The following is a 17453-nucleotide window of genomic DNA, read 5'->3' as shown; positions in this document are numbered from 1 at the left end:
TTCCCCTTTCCTTTACCGAGTATAAAAATATGTATTTCTGCCTGCATATGCTCAGCAAAGTTACTTCTAGTGGCAGCGCCTCGCTTGACGAAGCCAGGATGGCCCTGGATGGGTCCGAGGGAGGGTCTGCCCCGTCCTGGCGGCCGCTGCGGTGGCTGGTGGCTCTGCTGCCGCTATGGCCCGATAAAGCGAGAGCTTTGCCGGACTAGTATTCACTGGCTGAATTTAGGTTAAATATTTTGTGCTCCAGACTCAAAAGTGGAGCCAGCTGGCTGGGGTGGGGGCTGCCCCCCCAGGCAGCTACCCACGGCTGGCCTCTGTGTCCAGGCCCTCCGGCTGCCCAGCTCAGGAGCGGCCGGCAGCAGGTATCTCTGCCGTTCCTGCCGGCTTGTTTTGGCCGCAGGAAGAAAGAGCATCTGCTGGCGAATTGCTTTTGCGAGAAGCAAACTAAAATGAGGAGGAGGGAGGGATGGGCCTGGTGTCGTCGTCGTCGTCATCACCCCCACACTCCCCCCAGTGCTAATCTCACCTTTTGATGGAGGCAACATAGAAAAAAATTAGAGAGAGAGCAGCAGACAAACATCAGACCTGGCTGCAAATGGACAGGCTAGATGTGCCCCCCCAAATCATCTCCAGCTGTAAAACACTTCAGGGCTGATAGAAACCACACACATCCCAGGCACAACCCAATCTGCAAAGCTGCATTCCAATAAAAACGCAGCACGGACGTAAAAGAAATACTGCCCGGGATTCCCGCCCTGGGTTGGGTGCTGGGGTGGGAGGTGCCCCCTGGCCCCCAGCCGGGCGCAGGGCTGGGCCGGGTGCCTGCTGGGGCGCAGGGGGAGCAGCGGAGCCCCCCCAGCCACTGCTGCGGCTCCCCGGCGCTCGGCTCCCCGTCCCAGCCCTCCCAGGGCACAAATCAAAGCGGCTGCGCCGGCTAATAGGGGAGGGTCGGGGTTAGCTGCAGGGTACATCGCCGACTGAAATCACAGGCTGGAATCCGAATTTCAATAAGCATGCCTCACATCGGAGGCTGGGCTGCAAATGTCAAATGCGCTTATGTTAAATACAGGTAATATTCTGAATGTACGTTTGAGAGCATGATTCTTTCGGATACCTTGTCTGATGAATTTTGCGTCTCGTATTTGTGATTTTTCCATGCAAAGAAGTACAGGTTTTAGAGGAATAAGAGCATATATTTATAAAGAGGCAAAGATGAACTATTTGATTAACTGTAGCAAAGATGCTATGTCAGATCAGATTTCTCACCGCTTACAACTTAGGTTTTGAGTCCGTGGTTACTATATAGTAAGTGCAGCTGGTATTGGTGCTTAACTTACTGAATAATTCGATGCAGGCTTTTCTGCAAATCTCCGTCTTAATTCTAAAATAATTTGGAGGGGAAGAAGGCAGATGGATTATTTTCCAAGGAGCATTTGGTACCTGACTTGCACTGAAAGATGACAGATTTGCAATGCTGCCACTTGTTCTGGCCCATAGTGGGGGATGACTCTGGGACTGCGCCAGCCCTGGGCCAGGGTCCCTTTGCCGCCGGCTCAGCCTGAGAGACCAAGACTAGCCCAAGACAAGCCAGGTTGGTTTAGTCACTGTATGGACACACTCTGAATTTTGTGGAAACTACCCTGTAAAACAGAATTCTTCTCAGTGCTGAGAACAATTTTTTCCCCTTTCTATTTCTGTGGGAACTGTAATTCTATTCTGTAACTGATTTCCCTCTTTTTTCCTTATAAGATGGTTCCCAAACATTTATTGTGGGATTTTTCATTTAAAATAGTTTTCTAGGGAAATTACTGTGACAGTGATTTAATTGTTTAATTAAAATCTGACATTGATGACAACATAAATACAATAGGCATGAGGTGATACAGGCATTAAACAAGTGCAATTGTGGAATACATCCATAGTCTACTTTGAGCACACAGAACAGCTCACAAAGAAATGATGTTCAATATTTATCAGGTTAGTGAGTCCTAATTAAATGCCGAGACTTTTTTCTTCATTTCTCTAAAAAAGCAAAGGAACATATAGATGTATTCCAAGTGATTATTTCCATCGCAAACACATCTACTCATCTTGTGTTAAGGCCTGCAAAGAAAGCAAATTCATATTAAAAATCTGCTAGTTGGCTTAAGGGGTATTTAGTCAGCCTGACTACAGCAACCTAGCCCGAGGTTTGGAGGTAGCTGGAATAGCCCGCTGATGTCCCATCACTCCCAGTGGCTATAGTAAGTCCAGCGATTACAAAATGGATGGACAGATTTCTTTTAATAAGTGGGTAAAAAAACCCAGAAATATATTGAAGACAAAAGAGGAGAACAAACATTCCTCTGAATTTCCCCCCTCCGGCCCAAATCACTCCCAAATCCTATGCCCCCCCTCGAGCATACCCACACGTCCATCTCTCAGCAATAAAGGAGGCAGCCCCCTGCCCATTAAACAACACGTACGTGCCTCCAGAAGAAATTCACGTTATCTGGCTGGAATTGCTCAGCAGTGCGTCTCTCCAGCCCTCTCTTTCTAAGCCCTGCTGCATTTCTGCATCCCAACAATGAACACGCCGCTGTTGGAATATCCCTTTCCATGCCTCTTGCTGGGCGTCTTTAAATGGTATCAGATCGCTTCTGCAGCTTAGACAGCCCTTTGCAATCAGTCGCTGCTGATCGTCTGCCCTTTCCCCCCTTTCCAGACCCCTAAATAAATGCATCTGCTCCAGCCTAATTCATGTCAGCCTTCCCCCCTTCTTGTATGCAACTTCATGCAAACAAACTTTCTAAATGAAAAGATAGCTTACCTGGACAATGCTTTGCGTATAAAGTAATAAAAACTGATAAAGCCAGACATCCCAACTCTAGTACAGGGATTTGATTGCAAATTTCCATTGCAAAGGAGTAGAGGGAACTGGAAATCTGACAAATGCCTTCAAATTGACCTGTGTTTTCACAATGCACGCTGTGTTTAAAATGAATGGCAGACTTTATCATTTGGAGCTCCTTCAAGGACTCTGGCCTTCTACGCTTTGTTCTAATTCTTCAGACATATTTCCAAGAAGCACAAAGCTACGTAAGTGGATGATATTATGGAGATTTTTTTTCTAAGCGGGATTCTTCCCCCCCCCCCCCAATAATTTTTAGAGCCTGAATTTATAAATGTAGCCTGGAACTTTTTTCTTACTGTATCCATACATTAGTCCCTCATGTCCAGTTGGCCTTTTCCACCTCAGAGCTTTAGCCCGGCGCCCCCACAGTGCCAGGTGGAGGGAGGCAGCGTGCAGCCAGCCTGGTGCCTGAGCAACGCGATATGGTTGTGGCTCCCGAAAAATTCACTGTAGTCCACTGCTTTCACCACAGCCCTGGGCAAATCTGGCCCGCTCCTGCCTCAGGACAGAGCTGCTCCTAAGCCGCCCGGCAGCCAAGTCGTATTCCTAGGGCAGGACTTGGTTGCCTTGCAGAACCCGGGGAAGCGAAGCCGCTTACCCCTGTTTTACATGTCAAAGATAACAACCATCGTTTCTGAAAGTTATGTCCAGAAAACCGTATGCGCTGCCTCAGAAAAAACATTTTGCTTCAGAGTTGTTCCTCTTAATCTGTATACGTTTTTACAAATAATAACTTTCCTTTAAAGTGCTGGTATTGGTTCCATCTGTTCAAAATAACATATAAATGAAACTGTATGATTCTATGCGCAAATGTATCAGATATGCTGCAAGACAAAAAAATAGGGTTAATCTAATAATTCAACTGCGTCTTTAACAAGTTTCCTATGGGAAAAATCAGTCTTATTTTCCCTGCAGATCTGATACTGAGAGCTTCTTTCTACTAAGCACATTAAAAGGTATTTGAACCAAAAAATCCTATCTATGCATGTGGAAAGATACATATATAGAAACAAGAGGCATCCGTAGTATTACAGATGGGGCTGTATCAATATTTCTAATTACAGCAAGGGTAGTCCCTTCTTATATTTTAGGAACCAGATTGCCTTTTTTATTCCAAAGAACAAAGAAATCTTAAGGGAAGTAAATTTTCTAGAGGAGAAACGCGTGCATGTATGTGTTTGAACGCTGTACCTAACGATTACTGTACACATTATTCCTGAATTCCTCAGATTTATGTCGGTATTTGCACAGCGGTTTATCCGGCTGGTCCTGCAGTCATCACTTGCTCGTTCCCTTCTTTTCACACGCACACACACCCCTCGCTGCCTCTTTTTGCACCCTGGTAGAAACGAGAACTCTTCCATTCCCCAGCCTCTGGCCGGCTGCGCTCAGGACGAGGGGCAAACCTCTGCCACGCGCTTCATCTGGCTGTTTCCCTTCCCAGCCTCTCCTGCCCTTACCAGGAGGGGAGGGAAGATGTCCTAGGACTTGACCCCAGAGCACAGCCAGCTCCCAGGAGGGTGGGGGGCCGCAGGGCGCGCTCCCCTCTCCCCGCTTAACCCCCTCTGCTCCTGGGCACGGCCGCGGTCTCGGCGCCCCTGACCCCGGCGCCCGCTGCCCTCCTCCCTTTCGGGGCACTCGGGATCACCCCGGGAGCACGAAAGGACAAGAATGCAGGAGCAGCAAGAAGCTGTCGCAGGAGGGCATAGCGCAGCACGGCCAGAGAAGCAACAGAATCGCCAAAAAGGGGGATGTTTGGTTTGTGTTAACTACCCAGACAGATGCACTTCGGCATGTTTGCATTTATGGAATCCATATGTTGTCATGGGAAATTAGAGGACAGCAACACAAAACTAGAATTCGCGATGCAAATGCAAAGAAAACGTACATGGCTACCAGACTCTGCATTTGCACATGTTACTGCGAAGGTGCCTATTTCTGGAGTATCGACAGAGTTATTAGATTTGCTTGCCACCTTCTCCACATGTTTACTTTTTCTTTGCTCTGCAAAAAAGTGTGTACATAGGCAGCACCCGTTCTCAGACCCGTCCACCAGATCCACAGCCTCTGGTGAAAACAGGCGCTTCTCCTAAGTTATACCAAGTACTAAAAGACAAGGGTTACTTTATTCTCGCCTCAACTTCATCATCAAAACACTTTTGTTCCATATTCAGCAAGAACAACAGTTACAAATTACACGCACCTTTACAGATAGCGCACCAAGCAGCCCTGAAAAATTCTACTTGCCCCAGGGCTTGTTAGTTTGGGGTTTGTTTTGTTGGGTTTTTTTTTTCTTTCTTTTTTTGGTTGGGTTTGTTTTTATTGGGGTTTTCTTTTTTTTTTTTTTTTTTTTTTGGAAGGGCAAGTAATGTTAGCAATTATTCTTCTATAAAGCTAGACAAACATATTTTGAGCAGGGACTGACAAATTTTTAAGGGCAGCTTTCAAAGGCAAACTGGTAACATACTGGAGTCTGTCCATTTAACAAATCATAAGAACTCACACACAGCATGCGCATTGTAACAGTACACATCAGTGCTGCATTTATAATATTCAAATAACTATGGTACATATTAAAGCTTGACTCTTAAAGCCTGTGAATATCTTCCAAATGCAAGACACTTGCAGTAACGTATCAGCTAGTACAGTCCTCCTTCAAATTTCTAATCATCTGTCCTCTTCTTTCATCCCCCCCATCCCACTAAAGGGACTTGTCAAAATTTCAAATGACTACCCCCACGTTAAGATATATGGAAAGCTCGATACATTTCATTAAAAATACTTACTAACAAACATGCAGTTTATTACCTTGCAGTATAAAATACATCTACATTAAGGTTCTCCCAAATGGAAAAACTGACCGCAACTGCATTCCTTGTTCAATGCTATGAAACAAACCGGGAAGTTAATTATTTGGGTTACTATTAAAAATAAAAAATTAAATTAAAAAAAAGGAGGAAAAAAAAAGCAATTTGAAAAGCTTCTTTAGATTTTCAAGACAGATTATTTAATTCAGCTGTATTGCTGCCAGTAATAAAATAGTCTCTTACAGAAAGATGAAGAAAATATATTCCTGAAGCCTGGACAGAGATTCTTTACTGGTTCACCTCCTCCTAAAATTCAAATTCCATGTTTCCAGCGATCATCTACATTTTTTTTGCCAGGGCTGGAATGGGGAGGGAAAAGCTGCTGGAAATAAAAATTTTAAATAATACTCGCAGATGGACCCGAACAGAAAGTGAAAAATGTTACCGTAAGGCTAGAGAAATATTTATTTAATCAAACCAGAGGTTCTGTTGGGACTGGAGGAATGTTGCATCCTTTCCTAAAAAAAGAAAAAAAAAAGGGGGAAAAAAAGAGGAGGGGGTGGGGGGAGAAAAGAGAAAGCAAGAAAGAAAAAAGGCAGAGGCACAGCCGCCTCCTGGAGTTCCCCATTGTCCGGGGCTATAGAGAGCCCCAGAATGGCATTAAACTCACAAAAGGCATATTGTGCAGGGGACAAAAAAAGCCCCTTCTTCTACAATAACTTTTAGCTTCTTATTTTTAGAAAATGACAAAGCTGTTGCCAGCGATGGCTGGTGAAACCTGTAGCCCGGCTCCCAGCGAGGCTGGACGCGGCTGTATTGATCCGCTGTCCCGCTCGGAAAGGCGGCCGCAAAGTTTGAATGGGAGCGCGGGCCGGGCCGCGCCGCGCCGCGGGGATGCTGCGGGGCCGCTCCACCGCCCTCCGCGCCCGCGGCCCGCCCCGCGCTGGGGCCGCCGCCGGGGCCGGGGCGGCGCGGCACAAAGTTGCGCTCGCTGCCGGCCGTAACTTTCCCGGCTCCTCCCGGGGAAAACTTCGGCGGCGGCTGCGGCGGCGGGGGTCGTCCTCGCCCTGCCCTGCCCTGCGCGGGGCGGCGCGGCCCCGCCCGGGGCGCGGGGGGCAGGTGGCCCCGTGGAGCGCCCCGCCGCCGCGGAGCGGTGCGGAGCGGAGCCGCCCGCCGGCCGGCCCGCTCGCCCCCCTTCCCGGCGCGGCGCTGCGCGGCAGGGCGCGGAGAGGCGCGGAGCGGCGCCCCCCCCGCCGCGGGCTGGGGGCCGGCCGCTTGCCCCAAGTTTCGGTGCGGCGCCGCCGCCGCCGCGCTCCCCCCGCCCGCTCCTGCTCGCTCGCTCCCTCCCCCGCCGCCTGGGCTGAATCTTATTGATCCAGAAGGTGGCTAATTAGCCCTTCCCGTCGTGCCTGGGTAATGAGGCACATGCGCACTGCACTAATCAGCCATTTTTTGCAGGAAACTAATTAGCAGAATAAAGATCCAAAGAGTTTTTTTTCTTCCCAATCATCAGATCTGAGTCCGGGCGCTTCCTGCTCCGGCGACCGCCAGCCCCGCCGCCCGCTCCGCTCCGCGCCGCTCCGCTCCGCCCCGACCCGACCGCCGCCGCCGCCGCTGCTGCTGCCGCCGCCCGCGGCCCCCTCTCTCCGGGGGGCTGCAAACTCCCCGACAACGATGCTGCTGCTGGGCAGCGGCGGCGGCGGCGGCGGCTCCCGCTCGGCTCCGGCTGCTGCCCCCGGCTCCCGCTGCTGCTGCCCCGGGCCCCTCCGCGGAGCGCGCTCCTGCCGCCGCAGCCGCCGCAGCCTGCATGGGATCTGTAGCCCCCGCGCCGCCGCCCGGGATTAAAAGCGCCGCCGCCGCCGCCGGAGCAGCGACCGCGTAAGTGGCAACTTTTCTGCCCTGTCCCCCGCTCGGGCTCCTCCTGCTCGGGGCGCCCGGGCTGCTTTGCATGGGGCTGGTCCGGCCCCCCCTCCCGCCCGCTCCCACCCACCGCCCCGGATCCCCCAGCAAACTTTGTGCCGCTCGCCGTCCCGGAGCCCCGCCGCCGCCGCCGGGGACGCGCAGGTGCCGGCGCCGCGGGGGCCGCTGCGCGCCCCGCGGAGCCCCCGCCCCGCCCGCCGGCCATGGCCGCGGGGCGCGGAGCGGGGCGCGGAGCGGGCGCGGCGCTGCCCGGCTTTGTGCGCGGCGGGGCCGCCGGCGGGGCTCGGGCATCGATCGGCGGGGGCCCCGGCCCCGCGGGGACGCCCGCTCCGCGCTCGGCGGCGGTCGCGCGTGGGCTCCGCGGAGCCGGCGCCTCCCGGGACCCCGCGCGGCGAGAGGCGGCTCGGGCGGGCCCCCGTGGGTGCCCCGCGGGCGCTCCGCGCCGGTGACGCGCTGGAAAACAAAGGGGCGAAGAAGTGCCTAAAACTGCCCCGGCCCCCGGCGGCCCGGCCCCGCCGCCCGGCCGGGCCCCGCGCCGGGAGGTGCCCCGGAGCGGCCTTGCGAGCGAGAGTAATTATGATTTTTGTTTTCCGCGGGCAGGCTCAGTTTTTGGGAAGAATGCGGCTTAGGGGGATGGGAGAGGTGAAGGCAGCGAACGCCACTGTAGGCCGATCCCCCCCCCCTTCTCAGTTTCAGTTTTTAATTACTTAATGCTGAATCGCACGGCGCTTATCTAAATATTTGCAAATGCGCTTTCCTATTGATTCCTCTGAATAAACTGTGCTCCTCGCCCTCGGAGGGAAGGCGATTCCTGCTCTCCTGAAACTAACCCTCCCGAGGAGAGTGTGTGTTTGCGTGGGGGACACGTACGTCCGTGTGTCTGTGTATATACGCGTATGTATGTGGCACGCACATGCGGGTTTCTTAGCGTGAATTATTTATAATTTGGGTTGCGGGATTTTATTTTATTTTTTAAAAATTGTTAAACTCCCTCTCTCTACTCTTTTTTTTTTTTTTTCTCTGAAAAGAATATTTTTTTAATTCCGAGAAAGGTCTGTTTCTCTTTCAAGCTATGCTTGAAGCTGCTCTCGGGTATGTCCTGTACTTTGTGCGGATATGTAATATATACGCGTCCCTTCCTCGGCTGTCTGTCTGTCTTTCTCCTCTTCTCGCTCCTGTTTAATATGGAGCAATTTTCTGGAGGCTCGGTGACTCCCTCCTTAGGGTCACATTGAGTTCGAATCCGACTGAAGGTGCAGGAATCCTGCAACGGGGGAAATAAGAGAATAGAGAGAATGGGGTCAAGTTGGCTGCTTAGAGGCCAAAACTCCCACAGCTGCCTTTAAAAAATATATATATAATATTTGGCTTTCCTCGCCATATTACAAATTGTAGCCTCCCCTTTCAGGTATTTTCTTTACAGCTTAAAGCCCTTTCTTCCTTTTGCCCCCCCCCCCACTCCCCCGTTAGAGGAGAGAAGGGGGGGGAGGAGGGAAAATAAAAGGAAAAGAAATGGGGGGGGGGCAAGAGGGGAAAAAATAAAACCCATTGAGTTTAGGCAAATAAGGTTTGGTCTCCGTATCCTATTACAAAGCACTTTGAATATGCAAGACATCACACAAGACCAGTTATTCCAGTTACGACAAACTTAAAAAGAGAAAAAAGAGAGGCATGTTTAGATTGTAATTTGTTAGAGCAAGAATCATATTTAAAACTCTGTCTTTTAATTTTTTTTTCCAGCCTTGCATTGTATCCAGCCTTTTTCTGATGTCTAGGGTTTTTTTTCATTATTATTATTAAAATCTTTGCGTTGAGTTTAGGAAGACTGCTGCGAGCAACACATTTTCTATATTTTTGTTCCTGTATCTTGGAGGAGAGTTGGCAGGGATTCTGTGGTTTGCAGTTACACAATATGTTATCATGTTTTTAATCACTAAATCATTGCAGTGGTTATAGATTTACAGTCTTAGGGTATTACTGAGAGGAGCAGCGCAGACCGTATGTACGGGAACATACGAGAGCATGCAGTTAACATGCTCGTGAACTTTGCTTTTAAATCGTTTCCCGGCCGAGCTCTGGCGGAGAGGAGAGCGAGCGTTTTGGCATCACCCCTCCACGCACTTGAGGAAAGTTTGTGCAACCCTCCCGGCAGGGCAGGAGCTCCGATGGGTGTTGTGGGCAACCCGTCCCGCGGCGCTGGCGGTAAGCGGCGGGTCAGGGGGCGCGAAGGGGCGGCCGGTGGGCTGGGGCCGCCACCTGCACCGGGCCGGGGGGAGCGGGCCGCCCCGCTGGACGCGCTCTGCTCCCGTTTCCCCCTTTATTATGTAACAGAGCCCTCGGCAGCATTAAAAATTCAGCATTACAAGCTGATTGTAATGCTCCCTCATTAGGGAGCACTGTCTGGTCCGGCATTAACGCAAGACGGAGCGTGGCTTTTCGGCTGCAGCACTGTCAGAGGCTGGGGGGCAGCCGTGCAGTGGGGCGGCCCGAGCCCCCCGACCCCCTGCAGCCCCTGCCAGCAGCAGTGGGGTTGTGCCGGGCTCCCTGCCGCCGCCGTTCAGTGCTGGCCCCGCGGCCAGGCCCGGGGCTCCCGCTCGGCCTCCCGGCCGCGGGCTGTCCTCTTGCGCCGGCCTTGGTGTGGGGACCCGGCTTCCTGAGCTGCTCTCCCGCCTGGGTCCTGCTCCGCAGGCCACCTTCAGCCAGAAACAAAAGCAAACAAAAGGCATATTAGAGGGGAGAGAAACTCTGCGTCTGGACGCAGAGGTTGCTTTGCTGCATTTGTATTTATTCCTCCCCCCGCCCCTTATTCTTTTTAAATGGTGTCATTTTGGGAGGAGTGGGCAGCAGGAAGTTCACTCCGGCCCCTCTCCCGCGCGGCAGCGGTGCGGCTCGCAGCAGCGCTGCCCTCCGGGAGCCCCGTACCCTCCCTCCCGCCCTGCCGCTGCCTTTTGTTCCCGCAGGACCGAGCCAAGGTGCTGCTCGGGCGGGTGGAGGTGGCACGGGCAGCCCTGGGTGCCTGGCACCTTCGCCTGGCCTTGCCGTGGCTGCTGTCAAACCAGGGCCCGGCGGCGGCCGCGTTGACAAAAGCAGAGGCGCGTGTCCCTCTTTTCATCTCTCTGTTTTGACCCCCCACCCCGGTCCCTGTCGGTGTCGTGCCGGAGGCCGGGAGCAGCGTGGAGGAGCGGATTTACTTTGGGCCTGGCCAGCAGTTTAACGGCTTGAGTGGGGATCGCTAAATCCCAAACTGATGGACATATGGCTGGCTGCGTTAGCCTCGCCGTTAACACTTCCTTATGCTTTCCAAAATAATAATGATAATAATAAAAATGTTGCATGGAGAAGATGAAAAATTATTAGCGGGCTTTTACATCAACTTTATTCAGACACTGTGTTCTGCTGGGGCTCGACTCCCTCGCGTGAGCGTTTCCCCCGCCGGTGTCAGACTCGCGCGTCTGCAGTGGGAGAGTTTTCAGCAACCATCTTCTCGAAGGTGGTGGTGGTGGTGTGCGTACTGGCCCTGCCGCGATGCCGGAGCTGGAGCTGTGTTTGCGCTGGAGAGACCAGTGCAGTTCAGGAGGGACGGGGCTGGGGAGAGGCCGAGTGTTTCACGGCTCCCCACTTCCCTTCACCAGAGCGCGGCCGAGGTTTGGCCTTTGTGTGGCTTCGGGGGCCGCGTGCCGGTGGGCGCGTATGGCCGGCGGGAGAGGTGGGCCACGAACAAAGCCGGGTCCCACCTGCTCCCTGCGGCCCGGCCACATGCGGGGACCCCCGCGCCGCTGGCGTGGCTGCGCTCTTTTGCAACCGACCAACCGTGGGGGGCTTTGGCCTGGGAGAGGCCCCTGGGACTGGAGCGGGGTGCCCATGGGGGCTGCCCACCTCTGCGCTGCTTCTGTTTCCTCATGGGGGGTGTCCTCCTGCACCCCTCTGGGAGGCTGGCCTCGCCGTCCCTGTGGGGAGGTGAGGGGAGACCGGAGAGAGGAGCTTCTCCAGTGGGGAGCGGGGCTGCCCTTCCCTCCTCCCTTGCCAGCCGAAATTCGGGCCGGGTGTCCAGCGCGTGGTGGCGCGGTGGCGACAGGGCTGTCGAGGGCTGTCGTGGCAGGAGAGTGGGAATCAAAACATCTGTGCGCAGGCCTGGGCGCCGCAGCCTCTAATGGTTTTGACGGAGCTGTTGTGGTCTGTTGTCTGGAAAATCTGCATTCTGCGCCGTGCCCGAGGGGGGCCGCGGCACCGCAGACCGTGGCGGTACCTAAATATAACCGCCTCGCGCCGTGGGGTGAGGTGAGGGCAGGAGGGAGCAGGGCCGCCCGTCCCGCCTCCTGCTTTGTCTCTGATCTGCGATTCATGCATTTTTGTTTGCTCCCGAGGTTGGGTTTGTGTGTAGGCAGGGATTGGAGAAATAGATAAATTCCAGCTAGTTTAAAAAAAAAAAATAAATCCACCAACCGAACCAGGGTGGATGAGTCGGGCTTCCCTCCCTGCCGGCAGCTGGGGAGGCAGCGGTCCTTGCCGCTGGGTCGGGGATCCCAGCGGACCTGGACATCCCGGCGTGCTCCTGCCCCGCAGCTGCTGGTGGGGGAGCGGGCCGTTCCAGCCTGCTCGTGTCGGTGTTTCTCCTTCCCCCCATAGATGCTGTGGGTCTCACTCAGGGTCCCGCCACACTGGCAAGGAGCGAGCGCTTTCCAGCGCTTCCTCGTTGGCTCTGCCGGACGGACGTGTCCATCTGTCGGTGCGGGAGGTGGGTGTTCATCTCCACAGCAACGCTGGCTGGAGAGCGGTGGTATTCTGCGCCAGGTGTACGCTGTGTGTGTTTCCAGAGGCAGACTGTAAATACAGTTTAAAGTTCATTCCTATCTGAAATTATTTTTCGGTTGGGGGTGCCACCACTGACGGGTGGCTCCCGGCGCATCCCAGGAGCTGCCGAGGAGGGGCCCGGGGTCCTGGCTGTGTGGGGCCGAGCCCAGCCAGCCAGCGAGGTGGAAGGACGGTGGGATGGTGTGGGTGCTGGGGAGCCCTGCTGCTGGCAGGCTGCAGCCACCCTGCTTTGCCCTTGAGTTTGCTGCTGGGAGAAAGACACTTAGCTGTTGATTGTAATTTCATTATGTCACAAGTGCCAAACATGCCTCTTGCTAATAAAAGGCAAAGCAGAGCAGCAATATTTTTTTTCTTCCCCCCGGAAAAGAAACCAGTGTTGTCAGTTGTGTGGTGGACGTTGCTGGAGAGCAGGAGGGTGCTGGCCCTGTAGTGCCTGGGCTTTCAGGTCTTAAATCTGGTGGGAGCTGAGCCGTGCGGGTTCCATCCCGGGGCGATGGTGCTGGAGCAGGCGATGTGCGTGGCAGTTCTGGTAAAAGGCTTTCTCCCCTCCTCCCCCCGCCCCAGTATCTGGGAAAGTGGAGCCTGCGGGGCCTGTAACGCGTTAGCTCTTAGTAAACGTTTATTTTGGTGGCCCAAGCATACCTGCTGGAGAGTTGGTCCCTCCTGGGGGAGGATGGGGAGCAGACGTGCTCTGGGAGCTGTTCCCGACCCCTTGGGGCCCTGTCAGCGGCAGCGAAGCGCCCTGCGTCCCACCTCGCGTTTGCCTCGGACTTGCCCTGCGCATCCCTGGCTGGTGGTAGCCTAACTCCAAAATGGCTGGTTGGCTTGGTTCAGTGGCAGGAGTTTTAACCCTCCTTTTGCCACGCTGCCACTGACTGTCTTGTGCAAACAGACTGATGCTCACCGCAGAATTCAGAGCACGTACTTAAATGTTGATAGCAACATCGCGATGATGTGCTTGATCCTGCTAGGTTGGGTTGCTGGGTTTCCTGAATGCCTGTGACGTCTGGTGACGGGCTCAGAGGTTTTTGGTCTTTCCTTCTTGTTATAACAGAGTTGAGTGAAGAAGGGGGAGGCGAGGGGGGTGCAGAGGCACAGCCGGCTGAGTCGCAGTCAGGTGCGTGTTGTTTGGGCTGAGAATTGCAGTCAGGTGCACGTTGTTTGGGATGATGCAGAATCTGGGGATTCTTCTGCAGCTATTTTTGGTGAGATACCGTATAATGGGAAAATGTGCTGGCAGGCCTGGAGGTTAGTTCCGAAGACTGAGCAGGGGGAGTGTGCGAAGCACAGAGCTACGTGGTCTCTTAGGCACAGATTTGAGAGTTGCAGGATCTGCTAACTAGAGCTGCACCTGCAGTGCGAGGATGTTCTGGATTCAGGCTGGGCACACCCCCTTGTGCGTTTCACCTGTGCCGTCTTGTGTTGCAGAAGCTGGCGCACAGACCCTTGGACACCTCTGGAAGCAGAGCAGAAAGGCTGCCCCTGAAGCGCCGGGGTGCAGTAAGTTCTTGCAGTACAGCTGCGGAGGTGATGCCCCGAGGCCGTAGTTCTCCTTAGGTTTGCTCTGTTTGACAGCGTTGGATGTCAGTGTGCAGCAGCAGGAGCTGGTCTCAGACGAGCTCGAGTGTTGTGCGGTGGCCGCTGATGCTTTGGTGCCTGCCGAGGCGGGGTACCCCGGGACAGCCTTGCCAAGGTGGTCTTTGCTCCCGCTGCGTGTCCCCTGGCTGGGCTGAGGTTGCTTTGTGCCTGCCGGCGTGCCAGCAGGCAGAGCCCTGCTGTGTGGCTGTGGGCTGCCCGGAGGAGCGGAGCATGGCTGGCGGCTGCGTCCCCACTGTCCTTGTGCGCCGTTCCCATCGGCAGCCCCTGACTGTGCCAGACAGAACTGTAGATGTCAGGCTTTGCACAGAAAGGAGAGCGAGGAGGGAGGGCGAGGGAGAGACAAGCGCGCAGCAGCGGGGCTGTGAGTTTCAAATTAACCTTCTGCTTTGTTGGTGTCGAATGCGAGGTGCCCCCGGCTCCCCAGCGTAACGCACGCTGTGACAGAGGCGGCAGGATTTACATGCGGAGGAGCGGGGCTGAGCTGGCATCGCCGGTGCTGAGGCCGGGAGCGGGGCTTCCCTCCCCAACGGTGCTGGGGACGAGGGGATGGCAGGTGCCCAGGGTGGCGTTGGCCCCTCCACTGGAGAGAAGGACACCCAGTGGGTCCCACTGTGGCTGGTGGGGCTCACTGTGTCCCCCCGGGTGCTACAGTCGGAGCTTTCGTCTCCGGCTTTGAGGAATGGGAGCTCCGGCCTTTCCTCTGGGAGATGGGTCTGCAGCACCCAGGCGTTTGCTCCTCAAAAGCTCCTACAGATGTCAGAGCCTAAATTTCTCCTCTTTAATTTTCTCCTGTTAATTTTGTCCCTTTTAGTCTTACATACTTCCTTCCCCAATTCCTTTCTTCTTGCTGTTTTTCATCTTCCGTAGAGACAGTTAAAAGCGGCTTAATGCTGTGAGCTTGTTTGGAAGTCAAAAGATGCGTTTTAGCTCTGACGCTGACTTTGGGCAAGCCACCAAATGTTAGCCTCAGCTGGAGTATGAAATAGTATAATACGTAGTTCACATGCAGAGACCGTAAGTGGGGGTTAATTATGAAAAATCATAACATGTCTTAAATTCCCAGAGCATTGTTACATCCTTAAATGTAGTTTTTTGTTACTGCCTCAGTTTTCCTCCTCCCTGCTTCCAGATAACTCACAAGCTGTTACGCTTCGTTCCTCCTGCTTTCTGGTACGCAAATACCGTCCTACCTGGGGCTGCAGGGTTCTGGCCACTGGAGTCCTTAGAGAAGGATGTCCTCTCCTCTGTCCATGTTGTAGATTAAGTAGTTCATGCTGTAGGCCTTCCTTGTTTTCCTGATGCGTTGCCTGTGCTGGGGAATTGTGTTCAGGCACCTTGGAGAGGAGGGAGGCGGCTGGGGTAGTGCATTTGTGGCAGGTCTGAACCCAGCCGGGCCGAGCATCGTGTGGTACCTGTGCGTCACGCGAGCGACTGCAGGCACGTGGTTCCCCTGCCTCCTCGCTGCAGTTACCGCTTGCGTTGGTCGCAGGCCTTGTTCTGCGGGATCATTGCCAGTCCTGCTTCCGTGGACCTTTATTAGGGTGGGGGAGGAGGGGAGAGGTGACTCTCCTTGTCTGAGACGGGTTTTTCACTGGGGTAATGTGTGTGCTGAACGCCAGCCCTGCTTCATGGGGGCAGCCAAGGAGCAGAGGGGTCGCCTAGAGCAGCTTGGCATCTCCCGGTGGGTGGGTCGTACTGGAGACCTGTGGTCCCGTACTGGAGAAACGGGACTGGTTGGTCCTCGTTTTGTAAGATCTTTTCATCTTTCCCATTTTTGCTCCTTTCTGCACAGAGAACTGGCGTGGAGGAGGCTGGTTGTGTCAGCCAGGGTTTGTAGTCTTGGAGAGTCCAAGTCTAAACAGAACCACGTATGAAGGTGTAGGTAGGTGTACATTTTGAACTCCATCGCGTTCCTCAGGATGCGCTCCTGTAGGCATCAGTTGGTTCTGCAGCGCAGCCGGAGGGAGAGGTGGTGTCGAGGAGCGTACCAGCGGTTGGGTTGCATTATTGGCCAAGGAATGGTGGAAGAGAAGTGTGCACTGCCTCATGACAAGCTGATACTGGAGGAAGACCGGCGGGATGAGTTTTGTGGCAATATTGTACGTCTTGCAGAGGAGAGAGGAGGTGGTGCAGCAGGTATTGCTGCCAGCCTGCACACACCGTTGCGCGTGGAGCGGGACGTGTGCTGCGTGCTGGCATGGGATGCCCAGCCCGTGGGAAGGCGTTGAATGCCTCGTGCCCCTCTGCTATTTCAGAAATCAGTTACTTGGCCAATAGCAGTGTCTGTCTGAAGGAGCTGCCACAGATTTTTTCCTTGGCTGCCTTATTTTAACCAGCCTCTCTGCTGTTTCCTCTTTATTTTGAGTGGCGTGGTAGTCCTGGAGGTTTGCATGAGATCCTGGAAATTCCCCAGGTGGTGGGTCTGGTGCCAGAGCAGCCCTGTGTGAAAAGCTCCCTTCATGGCGAGCTCGCAGCAGTTTCACCTGGAACTGCAGATGTTGGAGCAACTGAGCCAAGCTCTGGAAGCGTCCGGGGGATTGCTCAGAGCTTGCTGTGGAGGAGGGTTGAGCTCTGCTCTGCGCAGCGCTGGCTGGCCAGGGTCAGCCTAACAGCAGGGGTGGCACAACTGGCTTCTCTTCGCTTGAAACCTCCCAGCTGTGCCCGGGGCTGTAGACCTGGTTGCCAAAAGCACGATGCAAGATCTTCCTGCTGTTGGCAATGTGATTGGAAGTGTCCAACCAACCGCTCCTCCATTGATGCTTCTCTGAGTAGCATCACTTTGTGTCTCTGAAGTGATAGGTGCTCTTTCTTTGGAGCTGAGATTTCTTTCCACTTAGTCTTAAGTGGCCACTGGGCTGTGGAACTGTGGGGTTATTTCAGGTAGTGGGTCTCTGACTTTTCTTCTTTCAGCCGTCTTTTTCTCAGCTGCTTCTTGCTTCTGTGTGCAAAGCCCGTGAAGCAGCAATGATTAGCAAGATGCTTTTGACGAGATTCTGCAGGAAGCACTGGCCATCCTCTGGAGATAGTGAATTACGTGGTATCCCTGTCGCTGGCCTTCAGCGTGATAGAGCTGTCTGCTGAGCTCCGTCCTCTCTCAAAAGCTTGACTGGGCCTCTTCTGGTGTGCCAAGGCAGGGTCAGTGGGATGGTGCAGTCTCTACTCAACTGCTAAGGCCAAATGAGAAATACCCAAGTGAGGTTTCTTCCAGAAAGCAAAGAGCAGGAGCGAACCAGCTCCCTCCTTACTGCCCGCCCTGGTCCATGCAGGAGGGAGGGTTCTTTGGTGGGAGCAGGGAGGGAGGCTGCTGGTGTGCCGCTGCCGGGGGCTCTGTGGGTGGGTTGTGGTGGTCGGGTTCCACCACTGGGCCCAGAACAACACGGGTGGAGAGGTGTCAGGCAGAGCCTTGGTATTTTTTACTA

The 17453-nt window shown here is 54.2% G+C and overlaps 1 protein-coding gene across 4 annotated transcripts in view; it reads left to right on the top strand.

Moving 5' to 3' along the window:
- The window catches only part of ZFHX3 (zinc finger homeobox 3), a 512235-nt gene that overhangs the window by 328581 nt on the left and 166201 nt on the right, over positions 1-17453 (top strand). For 3 of the 4 annotated variants that reach the window (XM_074582606.1, XM_074582603.1, XM_074582604.1), the window contains exon 5: positions 7217-7581. The gene's annotated coding sequence lies outside the window, so the exon portion shown is untranslated. Of the gene's footprint in view, positions 1-7034; positions 7582-17453 lie in introns of those variants that run through there. The other variant, XM_074582605.1, reaches the window with a different exon arrangement.

Source organism: Larus michahellis, chromosome 4 (genome assembly GCF_964199755.1).
Source record: "Larus michahellis chromosome 4, bLarMic1.1, whole genome shotgun sequence".
NCBI classification, from domain to species: domain Eukaryota; kingdom Metazoa; phylum Chordata; class Aves; order Charadriiformes; family Laridae; genus Larus; species Larus michahellis.
Note: the sequence above shows the minus strand (reverse complement) of the source record. Positions and strands in the feature narration are given on the sequence as shown.